Source organism: Apteryx rowi, unplaced genomic scaffold (genome assembly GCF_003343035.1).
Source record: "Apteryx rowi isolate R43461 unplaced genomic scaffold, aptRow1 scaffold_253, whole genome shotgun sequence".
Taxonomy (NCBI): Eukaryota; Metazoa; Chordata; class Aves; order Apterygiformes; family Apterygidae; genus Apteryx; species Apteryx rowi.
In genome coordinates this window covers 1-22,651 of record NW_020448897.1, presented here as the reverse complement: position 1 = coordinate 22,651, position 22,651 = coordinate 1, and positions in this window count along the sequence as shown.

The window sequence follows — 22,651 nt, the reverse complement described above, 5'->3', positions numbered from 1 at the left end:
GCTCTAGAAAGGCAGATGTGAAATTTGTTTTCATTAAATCACTGTTTACCAGTGATTTGAATGCTGGCTGAAATTTATGGCTTGCTTGCTCTGACAGTTAAGTCAGAGGTCAAGCCAGGATACATACAGGGATTTCTAGACTTGCTTGTGTGCTTTAGAAATCTCTATATAGAAGTCTGGGTTTTTTTAAATGTTTCTAGAGTGGCCTTGAAGACTACAAATACTTCTTTGAAAAAAGAATGAATGCACTTGTTTGTGTACCTACACATGCAGTAGGAGTTTACATGAGAGAATCTGTAGATCCCAAAGCATTTACAGAGGAGGGAGTTTTACCCATGCAGTGAACTTTTCTTGTGTATGTGAACATATTCATGTATACCACCTACCTGTAGAACATTCTTTTTCTTATCTTTGGGTGTACGAATCTTGTTACTGTGTATGTATTTTTTTTAGTGCGGAGGGCCTAGAGTCCCAGTCAGACCTTTTTATGCTAGGCATAGCACAAACACAAGATAAGAGAACTTTTCCTGAAAAGAAACTAAACAGTAATAATGGTTGCACTATTGCACTGCACTGTTGTGTATAAACATCCCCTGCTGTATCCTTATTCTGGCTTTTTGGATACAAACCTTGCTGCATCTCAGTCTCAGAGATGGAGAGTTGTAGGCTAGCTGATGTACTCTGAAGATGCGGTCTTCTGGTTTTCTCTGTCAGGAGATAAATTAAAGTGCAATGCTTCTCCCTTTCTAGTCAGGTCAGGGTTGAGGGGGGAAGCTTCCTTATTTAACAAACTGGACATAGAGGGGAAAGGTGCATAGCCAAGTTTTCTCCTGATACGGTGTTTATGTGGCTTCAGAACAGTCACAGACCAGGACCTCTGGATATGCTAGTGTGTGAGAAAATTTCAATACTGTTATTTCAGTTTCTCATATGTGGAACTGAGAAAGGTAACTGAGAAGGTAACCTTCCTTTGTTTGCAGAGGAGGTCTGATGAACTGAGATCTCCAGCATCTTCATCATGAGTACCTTGTCTGGAAGATCAATTTTAATCTTTTCTACTTTATTTTGGAATGTGTAAGTGATAGTCAATACAGCTACAATGTAATGGAATGAGTTCCTACAAATGAGAAGATCTTTTCTTTGGTGGAAATGTAGGTGTTGCCAGTAACATATGGCTATTATAGACTGAGGGAGGAAATTCCGAAACCTAATGTAACACAGTCCTTATCTGGACAAGGGAATAGCCCCAGTGCTATATTTTGTGGTTTGCATTGGAACAAAAAAGAGCTAATGGGTTGAAGGGAAATAAAAGGAGTGGGGACTGGGAAATGTTCATGGGAAATAGAAATGAAGTATCTGGGGACTGGACATCCTTCCAAGCCCTGTCCAGTTCTTTATCAAAATGTGTGGTTTTGATTATTTCATTTTCTTGTGGCTCTTAACTCCTGACACAGATTTTTGGAGGTTGGTCAGGACTGCTATATTATGGAAACTCTTCAGTTAAAGAACCTGCAGAAAAAAATTAGTATTAATACACTGTCTCAAGGCTGCATACTCATGTGCAAGTATAAATAACGTTTCACGCAGAAATTGTTGCCAGTAGTGGTGGCTGTTTTAAGTAAATTTGATAATATGCCTGAATGGTATTTTTTGATGATGATCTATCAAAAGTAATGTGCAATGATTTCAAGACGCAATAAGGAAACAGGAGGATATTATGTTCCTGGGCATGCATCTTTTTATGTTTCTGTAGCATTTGATAGTGCCAGCAAAGGATTGCAGACTTACTGCATTAGGTACTTATTCTTTTGTGTAACAAAAGAGCAAATATAGAAGGAATGCGCTTAGAACAGTCGTATGAATATGTGATTGTATATGTCTTTATTTGGGGGGGGGCGGGTTATGCATACTTTCAGATGTCCCCTTAGGCATGTTGCAGGTAAGATTGCATTTAGTTCTGTTTGTTCACTCCCCGACATGCTCCCCAAAAGGCATGAGTTTGTTACTGATTGTTTAAGACCTTGCTTCTGCTTTGAACATGTCTAGTTCTCTTGGAAAAACATTCTCTACGTCCCCATCCCCCTTTAGGGAAAACAAGTGAACTATTCATGCAAAAAAGTGTGTGTGTGGTTAGGAGAGTGGGGGGGCGTGCAATGCCACCGACAAACCCTATTGAAATGCATTGGCTGTTCATTTACATTCACACTTTTTTTTAATAAAAATGTTAACTAATGATGTTAAATGCTTTGCCAAAGGTCCTGGCAGGTCAGTTGCCGAAGTGCCATTTCTGCCTAATTAGGGCTCTTGTGGCAGCCCAGGGGCCTCCTGATGCAGTGGGTGACAAGCTGGGAGCTGACAGCTTCAATCGGCTCCAACAGGAAGGTTGGGCTGGTCATGTTTTCTAACTCAGCCAGGTGTTAGCTGAATGTAGGGGGGTCTTGGCCAGACCTGAGCATTCGTTTGATCTTCTTCTTTCATTTGCTCTATTTTGAGCTCTTCCCTTTGCCTGTCCCGTCTCGTGTCAAGGTCAAGAATGAGCTTGACTAAATCAGCAATTTCATTTATCTCTGGGAGATCATTAGCAGTCCTTCTCCCTCCCCTCCCCAAATAAACCTTAGGCACTGGTGCAGAAAAAGCATTGGTTCCAGAAACCAGGCATTGAGCAGCCCAAATATAAAAAGAGATAAGAGGTAATAAGTGCAGATACTTCTCTAAATAAAATCCATTTTGTTTCTCTGTGGAAAACCTGTTCTTTAATGTATATTAACTACTTGTATCAAAGCATCCTTGAGTAACCCTCAAAAATGTAAAAAGTTGCCACAATCACAAATAAAAGCCTAGAACATGTTCAAAATTTTGTTTCATCACTACTGTAGTAACAATAGTGTTTTCTCAAAAAACCCCAACCAACCAAGCCCAAGATGAGTAAGGTTTTCCCTTGACCTCACCTGTTTCTTAGTGGCATATGGACCATCTTCATGTGTGGCCACATGCTTTTGATTGATAGTTGGCCAATCTTGGGTGTCTTGACGTCTGACTACTATAAAATTTGAGCATTGGCATATTGAGGAATTGGCTTTTCTTAATGGATTGTATCTTGACTGGGTTAATCAATATCACTTTAACTTCAGTTGAGTTACGCTTGTTTGTTAACTGAAGAAGTAGTCCTTTGTTTCTAAATGTAAACACATTGCTGACCACTGTGTAAATAACTGAAAAGGATTCCAAAATGCTTTACCAAGTAAAGGCACAAAGTAATACAAGATTTAAATTCAGTTTTCTCCTCCTTGATGAGGTTCTGCTTTTCAGCTCTTACAACTAGATTTTAGATTTCTCAGTTTAAGCAAATGAATTTAACTGTTCCCTATTTATATAAATAATCTGAATGTCACTATGTGCAGGAATTGCTTTGGCCACTACTGGAATGAAACTGCTGCTAAGGTAAAAAGTAGCAGTTGGGTAATAATAGGCAGCTGGTTAATAACACACAATAATGTTAAAGACAGGAAACAAAGGAAATTATATCACTTGATAGCTGCAGTCATAATGTAATGATAGCATTTTTTTTGAGAACAGGAAGATTATAATAAGAAATAGTTGCATCCTTTCTTGTTAATGACATTTAACTCCAATCCTTAATCCAAAAGACATCTCAAAGAAATTCAGCTCTGGAGAAAACAAATACTGTTTCACTGAATTCAGAAAAATTGTAGCTATAGCACAGTGGGAAATTGGAACTGGCAGCTCAGAAGCAGTTACACTTTATGAGAACAGGAATTCTTGAAATGTAAGTCCATCTCAGCATTTTGTTAAATATTCCTTTTCAGTGAGGACCACTGTTCTCTTGGTAGCAAGATATTCCAAATTGGGAGACATTAAAGCTTTTTTTTTTTTAATTCAGTTTATTAAGATTATATCCCTATCTTTCAAAAGAGATAAATATTGAAATAAAGAATTGTGGGACTTGCATTTCTTTAAAAAAAAAAAAAACTTAACTGGAGAAAATAACAAGTCACACTATCTTTTCTGATCTGCTTTTTAGATGTCTACTGTATATCCATTAAAAGATAAACTTACCCACTAAAGAGAGTTTGGCATGCTGAGCAGTTGCTGGCTAGATAACAAACCCACAGAGCAATTTTCAGAGGAGATGTTTTTTTCTTTTGATACAATTTTTCAGAAAAAGTAGTTTTGCTTGTATTATGAATGTAGAGCTATTTCATTGATACTTCGAGCCGAAGTCAAAGAACATGAAGCAGAATGCTTGGTATTTCTGCATTACTAATTTCCTGCACTCTGAAAGAATTCTAGACTTGTTTCAATAGAATTGACTATTTCTGGAAAGTTGGTAACAATGACAGTATACAGACTTACTGTCAGATAGTTCCAGTGGGAGCATTATTATGATGCAAATGTGCCCTGCTAATATCAAAAAGGGCAATTACCAATTTGGTAATACCAAATTTAAATCATAATTTTCTGCATGCTGTGCACTGTCTTCATATGTAGTTGGTCTTGGTGTCTACTGTCATAATACATACATCTCCTTAGCAGGTTTCAGAAATGTGTGCATGTCTAAAGGAATAGGTAATTCATTTTTGTTGCACTCTGAAAAAGTCTTCTTTCTGCACATGTGATAACCTACAAATCATCTGCTGAACAAACATACACACCAAACATGCACTGTTAACCTCTTAAAGTGCAGTTCCAGGAAAGATGAGGTTGTCATGAGAAGTTACTCAGTTATGAAAAGGGTAGCAAAATACAGAACACAGCAAAAGTAATGCAATTTTTTTTTAAAGGCAGTTATTGAAATCTGTCTTTGTCTCCCTATCTTACTCTATCCATATGTTGTAGCACATACAGTACTCTAAAATGCATGTATAATTCATGAATCTTAAAATGGATATGTGGGGAGGACAGTGCTGCTGCACAAACCTATTTCCTCTATTCTGTACAGTTCTGGGAGTCACAGAAATTACGCTGCTGTAGTCTACTCTATGTAGCATTTTTTGTTTGTATTGAACTGCAGGATACATCAATCCAAGCACCATGCCTTGTAGTCGCTCTTTATAAAGTAGAGAAAGTGAACTGAACCAAGGATACAGAATCAGGCTTTGCTCTGAATTTATTCTCTATTTGTTAGGCTCAGAAATGTGTTTTTTTTCATCATTTTTCTCCCAAAGCGTGAATGGCATTGCCCCAACTGAATATTGACATTGTGAAAGTTTAGTTGCCTCCTGCCTTTGTGACTAGCTAGTTCATGTGTGTATTATTCTGAGAAGTCCTTTCATTATTTGTTACTGATTCTGGTAATTCTCCCTGCATTTCTTTTCTGCACAGATAAAAACTAAACCCCTTTATTGGGGTGTTTTGTATATGAATTTGGGACAAAGTTGTTATGTACGATTTAGTCTGACCAAAAGCAGGAGGAAAAGCCATGCACAATTAGGGAAAATTCTGCTCTTTTGTGGAAATCTTTACAGTTCAGAGCAATTGTGGTTTGCTACCTCCACAAGATAAATCTCAGGGTGGCTCAGAACTGGTACTTATTTTAGACCATAGCTCTCTGTTAGGAATAGTCATGACCTTGGAGGTACAGTGTGTGTTAGCAATCCTTCCTGCTCTCAGCAGCTTGCGCATTAGAGGAAGGTAGTGCCAGTCACCTTCTCAATAGAGCCTTTTTAATTCTTTTGCAGTTTAGGGCAGGAACAAACTGTGAGGCCTGAGCAATGACCCATGAAGCTGGTGGAGATGCACCCACTGACCTGCAGTTAGCAATGATTCAAGGCCTTAATGATCATATATATTTCCACTTTTTTCAATCTTTCATTTCTATCTCAGATCAGTAAAGTCCATCTGTTAAAGGTAAATACAGTGACATGAGGTCTGAAGAAGTCACAAGCAGAACAGATTTCTGTCCTCTAGGTGGAAGCTTTAAAACCACAGGGAATAATTACATACAAATGCAAGAATGCTCAGGTAACTGATTGGATTTATCTGCCTGATCCTTGCATGATGCAAATAGAAGATCGACCTGTCCCTGAACTCTCTTGGCAGCTTCAGGGAATGACTTAAACGAGATCAGCTAAAATGATCATATTAAATGGGTTTTAATGATTAGTCAAACCAATTCATCAGCTTGTTTGTCATTGGTGCTTTCATTCCATCACCATACACAGGCTGGCTTTATAGATTGGCTGCATCTTGTAGACGAAACAAAAATATTGGAAGTACAGCTTTTGTGTTAAGTTGCTCCATAAAATACTTATGCATATGACATGCAGTTGTGATAGGTCAGAAATAAGCTGTCATTGAGTTAAGCTTCTGGAATTCTCCTTGCCTCTTTAAGCCTGATTTTTTTGGCAAAGTTAGATTGTTCCTGTCCCAAAAGGTTTAAGTCAATCTCTGCTCATCTGCAGTTCAGTTTTTGGGCCAGATTCTTAATCTCATTTTTTATAGTAACAGCTCAAAGTGTCTGTTAATGCTGTAACAATTGTACGCAAGGACAGTTGAGTTTGAGCTGTTTTTATTTGTAAAGAGGTCCTGAAAAGATATGGCTAGGTCTTAATCTAATGGTTGTGAAGAATGGTAACCTGTTTGAGTTTGCAAAGAAAAGTGAAAACAGAATGTTAATGTCATTTTGTTTGCACAATCCATGCTTTTGCATTCCCTCATTTCACAAAAAGAACTGCTTTTCTGGTGACTGATACTCCCTAACAGACTCAAATTTACAACCTTAAATCACTTTATTTCACACTTACACAGTACGGCTTGACTCCTGTGAATTTAGCCATAGGTTAAAATCTTTGAACACCCACACTGAAATGGGCTGAAGCCTTCCAAGCCCACAAAAACATCCATTTTATTGAAGAAGGAGTCAAATAGGGAAAAATCTGTAATAATCGGTCTATAATATTCCCACCCTAATCTTGAATATCTGGGAAGATAAAAATGAAAAACAAGAGTGCTCTATTAATCTTCATCTAAATTTTAGGGGGGGTGTTGAGGAAAGAGGATATTCCAGCTGAACGTAACAGACCAAATTCCAGAATGATTAGAGTCTGTGTTGTATAATTAATTAACTTTTGCAGCAGTTAATTCAGAGATAGTGTGTGATCAAGAATGGTATATGAGGCAATAAAGTCTGCTTTTAGTATTTACCAGAGCCAAAAGGTATTTATAGGTTACTGATAGTGATGTAATTATGTTGCAGTGGGAAAGCTTACACAGAAACATACTCATTAATATGATTTAAGATTATTAATATGGTTTAAGATTTTTAATGTTTTTAAACAGGAGACTAGTAGTTAACCCAATGAAAAATCTTGTAATTACTACTTTGGCAAAATGAGCATTTATTGACTCATGTTCTGAATTACTCTCACAAATATCCACCTTGGGATTAAAGATCTACCCCACATCAGTAAAATAAGCAGTATTTAGCCCAAAGGCAGTAAGACTTTTATCTCATAATGAACTAAGATGGGAATTTCCTGCTATTTTTGGTAGAATTCATGTTATGTATAAAAATAATAACAATGAAAAAGGGAACAGGCTTATTTCTAGAATTGCTTCTTACAATTGCTTCCGAATTGCTTCAGAATCTTTTTTTTTTTAAGTGATTCCTAGATGCTTAAAGTTGCAAAGATAATAAGAACTGTGAATATAACCAAAAAAGTGTTTTTAGGGCTTCTGTAAAATCACTTCTGGGATAAGTTTTAAATTTCTTGCATGTATTCAGTGGGTTGACGACACTGAAACTTATTGATACCAATTTAGGTGTCACTGTTGACTATTCACTGCTGATTAGCTGCCCTTTAAGTTTTTATTTTATTTTATTTTATTTTGAATGGGATCATAGCATGAAGACTGCATAACTTCCTGTGAATGCCATCTTATTTGACAGCAGGATTAGGTACTATTGTGAACAGTCATGACATCTAAATTTAGTTTCCTTACAAATAAATGGAGAGAGGGAGATTCTGACTTAGGTGTGCTTAGACCTTCATCTTCCTGAGGGACACCTATGTCAGATATCTAAGGCTCTCTCCCTTCCCCAGAAGGGTCTCTTGTGTGTAGAACAACAGATGTCACCAGTGTTTAGTGTCTTCACCTTTGAACCTGCATGAAGTGTGCAGCCTCATGTAGCTAGGACCCAGTCGTGAATATGCCGAGTACACATACTTTGCCAGCCCACATACGGTGCTATAATACTAGCTTGCTTAATAGGGTTGCACATCAGATGGCACGCTTGGGTCCTGCAGGGAGAGGAAGCAGAAGTGTACACAGAGAAAGAGCAGGAAGAAATGAAGTAGGTGGAAAGAGCAAATCAGCTGTCCGTCACCCAACAATGACTTGTACTGAATGGGTAAGTGCTAATAGGAGATACCAATCCCGTACCTTCTCTGTATGAACACCTTCCCAAATATGTGTGGTTTTTCTATTCCTGTATCCAACACAGAAACCACACAATGTTCCCTTTCCACTTTTCTATCTTTTTATTGAGATCTTCAGCAGCTTGTGGTAATACATTTCTTTTCTTTCTTCTTTTTCTATTATTTACAGCTAAAGACTTGCACTGTATCTCCAGACCTTTCTGATAGATTCCATAGAGAAGAAAATGATTCAGGGGAAAAATCTTTGAATGCATTTTTTGAAAAATATTAGGACTAAAGCTACCTTAAAACTCCCTGCAGGTTTAATGAGAGTGCCTGTTAAATTTTCTGAGTATGGAAGAATAATTTGCTAAACAAAATCCCTGCTATCATACATTGGTTGCCTATCTATTTTTTCTTTTAAACTTCAGAATAAATGAAAAATTGATCTGTATGGTCACTGAAACATTAAATTGTCTTATCTGTCACTTGTTCAACATTGGCTTCTTAAAAGGGAAAACAACAATCACAATCAGCAGTTTCTCAGTGCCTAGAAGAAAATAGAAGCTATAAATGGACAGATGAATTATGTGCTTCCAGTGGTTTTCAAGGGAAGCATTTACTGAGGGAGAAAATTGTTTTAATCTTATAACAACTAAGGAGCGTAGAGTTTGTAAAAACATCGAACACGTACACATAAACCTAATTTTTGTTGCATAGGAACCATACTCAAAGTAGCTTTCAACAAAAATGGTTGGGAAACAAGCTTTTTCATTGTTTGCTGTGTTATGTTATATCTTTAACAAATCTCTCTGAAACACTCAGGGTAACCTAAACATAATGGGTTAGTTGAGTATTCAGCCTTTATGGTATTTAAAAAAAAAAAAAAAAAGAGTGAATCTTCTTTTAAAGTGGAAATAAGTCTAAATTTGAGTCATATGCTGTGTCTTTTCTTTCCTTATTTTGGAACAGTGGTGGAAAAGAATAGGAGGAGGCTAGAATCAAAACTAAATAAAGTGCAGCCTCTGCATTTTTGCTTTTCATTTCCCTGCCCTGCGTCTATTTCTAGATTTTGTTAAAGGATCAACTGAAGCAAAATACAAAGCTGCAAACCTGCCACTAGGAGGCATTTACATCCTCTTCCTTTGATTAATTAATCCCGGCCATTGGTGCATCCTCCCCTTCCTTTTTTTCTCTTGTCCAGCTGTTTTGCGTTCAATAGCAGAATGAAACGAAATAAATTCTGAAAAAAATCAGATTTCAAGAACAAAAATTTCCATCCTCTTTTGAGGAAACCAAGTAAGTAAAGCTCTGTATAGCCAAAACAACATAAATTACTAGTTGTCAAGGCAGAAACATAATCCCTGAATCCTTTGTTATGATGGGAAGGTAATAGGAATCATTATCTGTTCCTTAAAAATAAGCTCTTTTTTTGACTGGAAAATCCAGAAGCAAAGGAAGACTAAATAGTGTATCCTTTTTTATTGCTGTTGTAATGTACTGCCAATTTAACAATGGGATTTCCTTGTTATGGCTGCACTCTGTGCTGGTGTGAGAGAACTGTTTAATTTGCTAGAAATGCTGGGGGAAGAGGAGAGGAGAGGGAGAAGAGAGAGGCTACTGAGGACTGAGATGTGAAGATGTTGTTTTGTTTTTAGTTCCACTCTATGCAAAATAGGGGGGACAAAGGGAACCTTGCATATAAAACATTGATTTTGCCTGAAATGGTTTATCTGCCAAACATTTCCAATAAAATTTTCCTTTTTAAATGGAAGTGTGTTGGTGCATTATGCAGAGGTGAACTGGAAACATAAATCCCATTCCTGCTTCCACTGACACATGTAGACGTGTAAGATCTACTATTGGTGGAGCTGTGAGCAAAACCTGAGAAAGGAGAGGTGAGCTGGCAGGAATGTTTTTAGAAAGGCAGATTTGTCTTGGAGGTTTCCTAAGCCCTTCTTGCTTGCAGGTTATAACTAAGTACAGCCAAGATGCCAAGCTAGTTCCTCTCTGGTTTGGTTTGGTGAAGCCCCATTGTGGGAGGTAGGTACAGCCTGAGACTTCACTAACACAACCAGTTTGAAGACTGAATGCAGAACCTTAAGGGTTAGTGAAATAACAGTAGCAAAAGCTGTTTGTAGCTGATGGTAGCAAGTGCAAAGGTATTTGCATTGTTCTAAATGCACAGCATGGAATATTATATGTGACTGTAACAACTAAAATCAAGGAGTTATGGGAACAGGAAAACTCAGGTTCTGTGGCAGGAACTGATAACAAGGGATTCAGACCTGGTGCCTGTACAGTGGAATTTTCACAATATTTTTACTTATGGTTGTCTGGGTTCATTTGACCATAGGCAAAAAGAAAAGATGAACGACCTCTGTGGGAGATGATATTAATTCCACTTTAATCAGAAATAGCAGCCCAGGACAGTTGCTGAAACTTCTGTATCTAGAGAGGAAAATACTTTCAGAAAGCAGATGCATGTTCTGTTCTGCAGAACTGTATGACCAATAGACTGCTATAGAAGCTTAGGCATGATGTCAGTTCATAAGTTCTCTGAACTCTCGTATGGTTTTCTTGCTCAAAAAAGGGGGAAGGAATATTGTTACCTACCTGTCTTTGAAACACTTTCAATTGTTAAAGTATCTGCCTTTTTTCATTTTTGTTTTTGTTCTATGGCACAGTGCCAGCGCTGAATACCTTAAATGATGGATAGTGAGACTTACATTTTGTGTAAAAGAAGTTAGTATGAATTAGTACTTCAGATTTTAAACGGAATGTCTGCTTGGGATTTATCCAGTCACATACAAAATTACATTTTCATTTTAATTATTTGATTAGGGTGGACTGCATATTGTTCCTTACATTTTTGTGTTTGCATCTCTAGATGTAATGAAATTAAAAAAAAAAATGCACAAAGATGATTTTCTGGCCTAGCAGATATTCAGGGATCATAAGGAATAAATGCAATTGCACATAACTGATAGAGACCTAAGCAATCTAATAGGAATACTCAGTGATGAGTCTTTATGATCAGAAATACTCCTTACATGTAAGGACCATGGTTTTCATGTGTGGTGAAAGATAAAGTAGATAATGCCCTAAAGAACAGATGTCTGTATTCCAACAGATATGATACTCAAGCAAATTATGGTTGTGAATGGGGATTCTGCCGCAGGGAGGAGTTCTGTCAAATAAACCATAAGATCCTAATTATTGTAAAGGCACATGCTATACAATTTTTTCTCAGCCTTGTTTGCTGGACTTTTGGCTATATTTATGAGGAAAATTGTTAAAATGTGCTAATTTATTATGCCTTTGTTTAATGCAGAGTGTTATTCCCCATTTTACAGGACTCCCAAAAAAGATCATGTGCATCAGTGGAAGCCTGCTGCCTCCATGAGTGTGGAGTAAATCACACACAAGGCCATATGGAGACTTTCTGCATAGAGGTATTTCTCAGCTCTTGGTCTTCCTTGGTGTAGTTCTAAATGTGGTGGAGAAATCAGACCAGAGAAAGAAATATTAAGAATAACCAAAATTGTTGTTAACGTGCCTATCAGTGAAATGCAGGGGGAAAGATGAAGATGGGGAGGGGAATGAAACATGTGGAAGAATCTAAGAAAATCAGAATTGATAAAAAAATTGCAGCCTTAAGGCTTTTACTGTGCCAGTCACTGGCCTTTTCCATTGTGAGCAGCTGAAATGTTTACAGTGCTTTCTTGTGTGGATGACATTTAAAACCTCAGCAATGAAAGACTCATCTTTTCATTTGAAGTAACTGCATGCAGACATGTATTTATAAAATAAAATTTTTTGATTGCCAAAAAGAGAGACTCAAAAGTAGGCATGAGTCAGCTCACAAGTGTTACCTTCACTGCAGGTACTTCTTTATTGCCCTTATTGCACACCAGAATTCAGGTGGTTTTATCTGTGGCTGAGCTGACCAATAATAGCATAAGGGAGAAGGTAAGGTCAAAAAAACTTTTTTTGAAGAAATATCAGCCAGATATTTGGGGTCTCATCCTGTTGCTTTCTCTTGCAGAAATCTCATAAGAAAGCTAACCTATAATACGGACCTCTTTAGTCTCTACTGTTCAGACATGTGAGATTACATGTTTCTGTGCAAGGTTAGGTGACAAGCATATGTTCAGTCATTGGAGAGCTGAAGGCCTGCAGTGCATGGCCTTAGGAGGGGAACATGCCTTCTAGCAGGGCTCCTATCAGCACAGGGCCCTGCTAAACAGCACACTCCCCAGCTGCAGTGCAGTACCATGACTTTTCTTTTGCTCCTTGACCCTCACATCAGATGCAGCTGGTCAGATTCACAGATCGGACTGACCACCTGCATCTGATGCGTGGGATCCAAAAGTGGGAGAGAAGCCATGGTACTGCTATATAAAAATGTGCAATGCTGGCAGTGACAGAGTGTGATACAAAGAATGAGTCAGTGCATGAGACTTGACAGGTCTGCTTTATAGCACAGCTGGGGATTCACCAGATCCCACAGCACAGGGAGTGGGAAGGGAAGTGCTTTGTGTGCTGCCAGTTCCCCCTTTTTGCAGAACAATTCTTAGAAGTCTGTTTCTGCCTGCATAACTTAACAGCTTAATGAAATTTGCACTGTAAACTTCACAGCTAAATTTGTCTTACAGATAGTGTGGAAACCACATCAATCTAGGAAAACAAGATTTTTAGCCTCTTTTGCCTTTATTTCATAGGGAACTCTTGTTAAGTGTTCAGGTTTTGAGTCAATGTTATCAAAGCTACGTGTTTTGACAGGTTCTCTCCTGTGTGTGTGTGTGTGTATGGAAAGGTTCTTCATGTACCTCCTAAGTTGAGAGATATAATTTGAACAGAGAAAATTATGGTTCATAAAGTGCTCTTGTTAGGTGACATGACTATGCTTAGTCCACTGCAGGACAGCCTGCACAGAGAAATGCATATTTCCATACAAATTACAGTATACTGCAGCCAAGAGATCAATTAGAATGTCTGCAACCAAGAACTCTCAAGTGTCTCCATTCAGTCTGCCATTCAAACGAGACGAGAAATGCGTTCAATTGGTGTAAAGAATTTGAACTCTTTCAGGGAATGTGTAGGGACTGCCGGAAAGTGGCATTCCCCGCGGGGTGGGACTTGCAGATTCTGTGAGATCCAGCAGGGAATTTTTAAGGGTTCTGTAACCTAACATTTTATCTCCTGTTGAGAGAAAAATTGCACAACCGGCTGAATATTGTAGAAAGAATGATGATTTTTCATTGGTCAAATAAAACAGAATATGCTGGCACTATCATGTGTTACATCAGTCAACTAGATCATCTTAAATCTGTAGTATGTTTCATCTGAAAGGAAGCCAAAGCACTTTGCAAACAGTGTTGTAGATGCAACATCAGTATCTCCACTGTTGAAATGCAAATCTTCTGGAATGAAATGTCATAACTATTTAACAATGCACAATAACATTTCAAAGATTAAGACAGGAAATACATGTTTAAAAACCCTTGAAAATGTCGAAGTGTATATCTTTAGGGCAGCTGAATGTGATACTGTCTACTCTTTTGATAACTGCCTTGAGATATTCGTTTGACCAGAAGTTGTCAAAACTTGTGTTTAGCACTTCATTCAAAATATCTATCTTTCATCAAGATGATCTGAGATCCTTGTCTTTCACTAGAGCCGTAAAATTCAATTCTTACTCAAAGTCAATGGCAAGCTCTCGCTGACTTCAGCCATACAGTGTGGAAGTAATAAAAAACATTAAACCTTTTCTGGGATAACATTTTTCTTCAAGCTTTCAGATGATAAAATACTAAATGAAGTAATTGAAATATAATAAAATTAAAAAATTAGAAACACCTCAAATAGCTCCATATAATATAGTTATATAACAAATAATATAATAAATAGTTTATACTTAAAATATTGCAGTGTTCATATGCATTATAATTTTCTTGAAACACTTTTCCTGTATTTTTTTTTATTTTAACTAATGAGTGATTTGAAATTGTTTTGTTCCATTTTAAACAAACACATGCTCCTCCCAGCAGTTAGTAAAACATTTGTCTTTATGGCAAGTCTTTTCCCTTTTAAAAAATACTGTTTGATTGTAGAAAAGATGTTAAACAATAAAACAATTTCTTGCAATAAGAGGTGTGGATTAAAAGAGAACTTTTCTTCAGCTGCAGGATTTCTTTCATGAATGATTTATTAAGGGTTTCCTCAGACACAGAATTAGTGAAGTGAGTTTCATAGCTTCTTCAGAAGGTGCTGAGTCTGCAGGCATTTCTTTTAGAACAAAATGTTCCAAATCTCCTGGCAAGATTTATGTTGGTTGATTATCCCTAAAGTATCGTAATAAGTTAGGATGCATTTTCTTTTTTATTTTGGTATCTGTTTACAAAAGAGCTGTTTTTAATGATTGCATGATTGCCTGGGGTCCAATTTTGAATATTCTTTTTCATAAGGGATATGGGAGCTGTTCTCCGGTAGAAATTGGCTCAGGTTCCGTAGCAAACATGGGTTTGTAGCGAGTTAACCTAAATTCTCAGAATCAACTGATATTTAGCAGCTCATATAATTGACTAGGGTCAAAATCTTACACTGCTATCTTATGGCTGAAGTGATAAAAAGTTCCCAATATCTTAGGAGACCTCTGGGACAATTTCCTGGGACAGGTTTGGAGAAGAGCAGGTGAAAGACTGCCAAATGAAGTCTGTGGTGTGCTGGGGAGACAGGACTTGGGGAACAGGCTGCAAGCAGAGTTAGAGCACCCATAAATTAAAAGATTCCAGGGAGCCCAGAGGTCCAGGCACGTAGCTGTGTTCTGAAGATAAATTGTACTGAGCACCCAGATCTACCCAAAATATTGTGGATGCAGGGTGTCTTAGCTTAGTTTACTCAACTGTCTCCTGTTCCATGCATGTAATAAATGCACTGCTGGTCTTACACTGTTGTGCAGTGTCCTGGTTCCTTGCCATCCCCTCTCCACAGATAACTGGATTCAGCTCCAGTGTACCAGGTCATTATACAAAGCAATAGCACGCCCTCCTCTGGATTACTGTGTCCAGCTGCATGTACTTCAAAAAGTGATGCAGAAAGAGAAACATCCAAAGAAAGGTCATAAGAAGGATGAGGGACTTTGAAAGACTTTCTTATAATCCTAATTATTGCAAATTCTGTGTTTTTTAGGAGATGATATAAGGTGATATAGTAGGGTATATGTTGCATAACATACTGAACAACCTATGGGGTATGGGTACGACAGCTAATGGCTACACTATAAAATTGAAAAGAAGCTGAATATATAAAGGCAATATAAATTTTATTTATATATTTACACACACACACACACACACACACACACACATATATATATATATAAATAAAAACTTATAAAATTCGTTGGCCAGAAGATACAGTTGAAAGAAGAAAAGCAGATTTGATTTTCTGTGAGCATTATATCAGAAAAATATTTACTACAGCATTCCAGGACATAATGTAACTGCACTAATGACTGGGACAGTAAGACTTTTTTTCCATGGACATATGATAGCAAATGTCTACTATTAGCTTTAAAGGCCCTCTTCTCCAAGCAAGTTGTTGCTTATTTGAAAGTAGTAGGATCAGTGTCCCTTAGATGCTGCTGCAATCCTTGTGGTTAAAATTTAAAAAAAGCTTTTTAAAGCATGCTGTTGGAGTTGTTCACTTTGCAGTTACCTGTGACAACTTACCATGTTAAAGTCAGATTCTTAACAAGAACCATCCTAGATAAAGTGCTACAACTCTAAATTTCCTCACCAGCGTTGACTTCCTAGCACTATGAAGCCTGATGGAATTTTTTTAAACAGGATTAGCTGTTAAAAACAAGATGTTAAAAACAAGCCCAGTGAAGGGCTGCGAAGATGATTAGGGGACTGGAGCATCTCTCTTATGAGGAAAGACTGAGAGAGCTGGGCCTGTTTAGCCTGGAGAAGAGAAGGCTGAGAGAGCATCTTTTTAATGTGTACAAATATCTGAAGGGAGAGTGTCAAGAGGATGGAGCCAGACTCTTTTCAGTGGTGCCCAGCGACAGGACGCGAGGCAATGGGCACAAACCGAAACACAGACAATTCCATCTGAACATGAGGAAAAACTTCTTCACTGTGAGGGTGACAGAGCACTGGAACAGGTTGCCCAGAGAGGTTGTGGAGTCTCCTTCTCTGGAGATATTCAAAACCCGCCTGGACGCGATCCTGTGCAACGTGCTCTAGGTGACCCTGCTTGAGCAGGGGGGTTGGACTTAGATGATCTCCAGAGGTCCCTTCCAACCTCAACCATTCTGTGATTCCAGAGACAGAAAAGAAACAGCGAGTGACTTTTTGTCAACTGCATAGTACTGGATTGGCCAGGACCCTGCAAGAGTGTTTCAAAGGGAGGAAGTGGCTGGCCCCACATGGATGTTATGCTCACTCTCATTATTTATTTTATTTTTTTTCTGTAATAGACTGGAGGAGACTAGGCATAGTCTCACTGTGCTGTCTGTTGAAAGATCAATCAGTGGGTGCACTAAAAATTGTTTGCACTCCTTTCCCCTAAAATTTAAGATTCTTCATGACTAGTATCTACACGTGCTCACCTTTTCCAGTGTAGCTCTATTTAAGATCAGAGCTCTGATCCAGACCACACAAGCCCACGAGAGGCTTTCAGTGGGTTGGCCCACTGGGACCCATAGCTGAACACTTAGGGTTAAGGTAGCAAGGTGCTGTTAGAAGATAAAGGATTGGGAGTATATTTAGGAAGCCATTTGCTCTTTCTCAAGTCAAAGAAGCAACTGTGAACATGAGATCCAATAAAGTTATGTGTATAAACACACAGTGGACATGGGTAATACTTAGATACAATCACTTTGAAATTGCATCTAGCCACAGCTAGACAATTTTTGAACTAATTTGCCTGTGGGATATTTAAGTTTTCTTATTTCCAGTAAGAACAGTAAACCTATAATGTGATGATAAGCAGAACTGGTAAATTCAGTGTTAATAGGTATGCATGATGTGTCAACAGAATATCTGGGTTATAATAATACAGTTATTCCAAGAATTAATTCCATATGGATTAATAACAAAAAAAAAAAAAGGGAGGGTGGCTGTGGTTTACATTAGAACCAGTCCAATATTAAAGCAAAGCAATTAAGATACAGTTCATTTTACATAATTTGTGGAACAAGTTTTGAACTTTTCTAATTTGAAAAGGGAATCACATTCTTTGTTTCCTTTTTTTTTAAATGAAGTTTTTAATAAATACTGTGAAAACAGAAAGTTGGTGCATTGCTAGAATAATAGAAATTAAAGCTATAAAAGATCTGTGAAAACATTCTAGGAGTTTGTGTCAGCGTATTTTATTAGAATCTTGTTGCTGATGTTTTGAACCACACGATGGCAGTGTATTGTTGGATAAAGACTGATAATCTAGTCTGAGACTGACTTTGCAGATTTTATTTTTACCTAGTTTTAGACTTTTGTCATTTATGGTCATTGACTCCTAATTTTAGTACAACAAGGATTTTCCCAAGGATCTGGTTAAATATATCCACAGAGAACCTCTTTGAAAAACAACACAAGCTTCTTTCAAATAAACCCGAGAGCATGAGAGTAACTTGACGGGGTTACAGCTTCTTCTGGATTCCAAACTCCATGACCCTCTGAACAGCAGATCGTCTTTGGATGCCAAATATAACTCTCTGTTCCTACTCCTGCCGAAGCCAGTATTAAAACTGCCGTTGTATTTAGTGAAAAATGGATTAGCTGTATAATCAGGGGCAGCAAGGAAAGATCACAATTCTAACATGTTTTTTAAAAATCACTGCAAAAAAAACTTTGAAATATGATTTGGGAAAACTGGGTCAATACATGTGACTGTTTCAAAAGCTGGGCACTCTAGTTTCTTCAGTGGCCGGTGCTGTTCTTTAGCAGTGGAAATGGGAGCAGCAATTAACACATTGACCAATAAGAAGAAATAGAGTGTCTGAGTGCTTGGAATCTGATCTTTCTTCATCATCAATTAGTAATAACTGCTAAACTGAGCATTTCCTGTAAGCTAAGTTCTTGTAGGTGACCTTTTGCCTTGGTCATTAACTGCCAAGAAGTCAAGCTCCCTCCGCGTTGGTGTTCCTATAAAGCAAGAGAAAGGTGGGGGGAGAGGAGGAGATATGGCAAAGTGGCACTGTCCCATTTATTTATTTGTACTAAAATATTTCTTTCCAGAATCCACAGCATGTCTTTAAAACAATTACAGAACAAAATAAGCAAAAATTGTAATAGGATTTTAAATGAAAGATGCCCCCCCAACCCATATTTGTTGAAATTTTCCTTTCTTCCAATATATAAGAAATATGTGTCACAGCGTGGTTTGATAGTCAGATAAGTTCTGGTAGATTAATGGGCAAAACAAATTCCAGAATTAGGAATCCTTTCCTGAAATTATCTTTCATCCAATGAATCCTGTGTGAAGAGTTGTTAGCTTAAGGCCTCCTCAGTCTTGGTTGTTACATAGCTAAGTAGGAGAGGCTGTTTCTGAGATAAACAAACTGGTTGTTTAGGCTGAGGTTTTCAAAGGTGTGTAGGATGTTTTGGCCTTTATTTCCTGTTGGGTTTTAAAGCTTAGCTTTCGTTATGTTCAATAGAAAAATCCCAGCTTTGTGGTTTTATAGACAATTCTTTACACGCAAATTTTAATCAAAGAACTTGTACAGTTGCCATCATAGCAACTGCATTTCCAATATCTTATGGTGAGCACTGACCGCTTGATTTCCGGTCAGTCGGTTATTAGCTGTACCATGCCTTTTCCTGAGAGCACCTTAAGGACAGGCTGCAGGCTGGGTGAATAGGTGACGGTGGTAGCCCACTCCTATCTGCTCTCTTTCCTAGATGACATCCCCTAGTCCATCAAATACATGACAGGCATGGACCTGAGGGTCCTCCAGGAAAAAATTGTTTCAGGAGCAAGCTGCCACCACTGGAACAATTCACATCTACCGCAGTTAACTCTGTGCTGGAGCTGGAGGGATGCTTAGGGAAAAGAAGGGCCAGAAGCAGGTTGCATGAATTGCTCAAGGAGTGTCACTGGTGCCCTGCTGCCATCTGTCCCAAACTGTGCAAATACAGAGACAGAGCAGCTTCAGACAGGCTCACTGCCCATGTGCAATAATTTATCTATGCAAATGTAATAAACCCCAAACTTCCTAGAAGCATGCACATGCTGTATGATTAGCTACAGTGTGCCTGGAGAAAGGTCATAGCACATGGCATTCTCCTGCCTCTGACAGAAGGTATGTGATGTATTCAGTTGGAAAGACTGGATGCTTTTAAGCCAGCTTAAGAGGTTGCAACAAAGCTCTTCTGTAAGCCCAGAAGGACTCTTCCTGTCCATCTGTTATGCCTCTTGATTCTAGTCTATTATTTTAGGACATCTTATGAACCTATATATCAAGGAGATATTTATCAATAAAATCTAATAATATATTGCTTTTCACTTTCCAAACATTTCCATTTGGCCTCAGTCTTCAGTGGTTATCTGCCAAGAAGTGTTTTTGGTTGAGTGGAAAGTTAAACATCCAAAATTTTTAATGTGATTGCATTTGGTAGCAAGGAGGCTGAGGCCCCTCATTCATCTAGTAATAAGATTATTCCTGCCTTCCCTTATATCACTCCCAAAGGACATTTTCCTATGTTCCAGTGTTTGTGATGCCCATAGTGTCACCTTCGCCAAAGAACTTAGCTCCCTGGCTGGACACCACAATAGCTGACCAAATTTTGTAAATAGATTAACATGCTAGCTATAGAACCCTTTGGACTCTGTTGCCTGTTTTCTCAGTGAAAACCATCTTGGAACAGGATAAGGAAGTTTCTGTAAAAAGCAAATTATGATACTTCTGTGTTCTGAAAAACAGAATTTCACTTAGAACCTTATAGATAAGCAAATTTAGGACTATATCTAAGAACTTCCTGACCTCTCTATTCCTTGCTCCTTTTCATAGAAGCGACTCACAGGTTCATGAAAATTGTCTTACACTGGCACAGAAAAAGAGAATAATCTCATAAAACTGCAGAAAGCCACAAAACAATAGTTCATGAAGTAATTTCCTTCCCTCTGCCAATATCATATAATCCCTTGCACAATGTTTTCTACCAGTCTAAAATTTTCCTGTTTGATGTTTTCAGAATTTAAGATTTATCATTTTAAAATACTTCATGATATTTAGTATAAATATTCCTTATATTCCTTTCATTGTGCTCCATCTCTTTTCAGTGTAGTAAAAAATTCTCTCCCACACTACTGTGAATCTGACCCCATACTTCTCAGAGTCTCATCACAGGTTATGTAACACTAGTTACACCCGTTTTAGTTAGCCATGGCCTTCTGAAAGCAATTAAATATGTACTGCCTTGAGCACCTTACTCATTTTCATTCTTCTCTGAATTCCCTCCAATTTGTCATTAGGCTTTGTTACAGTCTTAAAGATTAAGAACAAGGATTTAATCTTGTTTCTCAATTTCCAAGTCATTTTAATGTAGCTCAACAAATAACATAGTAACATGAAGAGAACAGCAGGTCCAGCAAGAGATTAAAGGAGCAGCATGATTCTGAATAAGTTGTAAATTTATAAAAGAATAAGCCAAAAAGGCAGCTAAAAAAAGACCATTGAAACAACCGTCCTGAGTAAACACCAAATGCTAATGTGTTTCATAGCAGAAAAATTACATTAAGGTTTTAAGCAAATTAAATCTATGGGATAGCTGATATAAAACACAAAATATATATCTTATAAAAGTAAGGAGACTAATGAGAGTTTAAGGATGACAAAAGCAGTGAACACCTTTCTGGTGCATTTCTGAGCTGACACTAGTGATTCAAGAGGGATGGTGAATAGTTTCTGTCATGTGATGCAACTGTGTCCTTTTCTTTTACTCCCCAAGGACCTACAAACCCCTGGAGTATGCAATTAGGACATCAGATTTGGATTATTATTATAAGCAAAGGAAGCAATCAAAATTAGCAAGACTAGTTAGCAAAGAATATACAAGATTAACTGTAATAAAAGTATATCACAAAGTAGCAGTGCTAATTGAAGTTTATTTTGTGGTAGCGCATAGAGTCTTCAACCATATTATGTCTTGTATGAACATGTATTTGTACTCTTAATCCTAGTTCCAGCCCCCTGACACAGTTGTGGCAAAGGCTTCACGTAGCTGTTATACATCCTAATGTTGGAAATAAATAAAGAAGGAAAATGCTAGTAAAAGCTAAATAATTTAAAATGAAAACTTTAAGATAGTCAATAAGAGCCAGAAGTGAAGATGTCAGGGACAGGTGCCTGTCTGTCAGTGGTTGCTATGCCTGAATCCCATGCACTTTCTATTCACGTGACTGGCTGCTTTTTTGTTCTCAAAACTTTCTGCAGAAATGAGATGGATCTGTTACTTGGAGCTGTAGGAGATCACTGTCATTTGCCTGGGCCTGAGTATAAATACCTCTTGCCTGCACAAAAGTGCTTCCAGAAGTATCTAGGATGTCTTCAAGAAACAGGGAAATTAATAGTATCATCCTTGATTTTGTTTATACACCTGAGCCTCCTCTTGGACTAACCTGTTAGTGGCTGCAAAGTATGATTCTGGTGTGCACGTTAGAATCGTAGGGCAAATGACTATTTTGGCAGTTTGCTAGATATCTTCTGTTTCGGAGTGTTCTGTCTCACCATTTGGTATTCTTGTAGCACATCTTTTCTTCTAGTGTCTTGGCTTACGTAACTTGTTTGTGACTACTTCAGGATTGTTTCCCTGTAAAGATATTTGGTAGATGTTGGAATTAAGATTATCTTCTCTGTCCTTGAACACTACCTGATGAGTCTAATCAGGCACTGGGAGTTGTATCAGTCTCACAATAGAAATCTTTTAAATCTGCCATGTTTAGAGTTTTTTAATCTTTGCTGTTTGTACTGATATCTTTGCTAAGTCATCTCACAAATCATTTTGTAGGCTGGATGTGTTGCATTTGAATTAATACTTTTTAATCAAAATAAAAAATGCCGAATTGTGGGACACTGTTTTTAATCTGAAATATTTTTATGAGGAAGCTGTGGTTTGCAATGTATTACTGTACTGTTACTGGATAAGTTGTGTGTCAACACAGCTTTGTCCTACAGCTCTGTGCACAATCCCAATTTTAACAATTTCTCATTGCACAGTTTGCGCAACAGTGTTTGGGCTCTGACTAGAACTTGAGGATCTTGT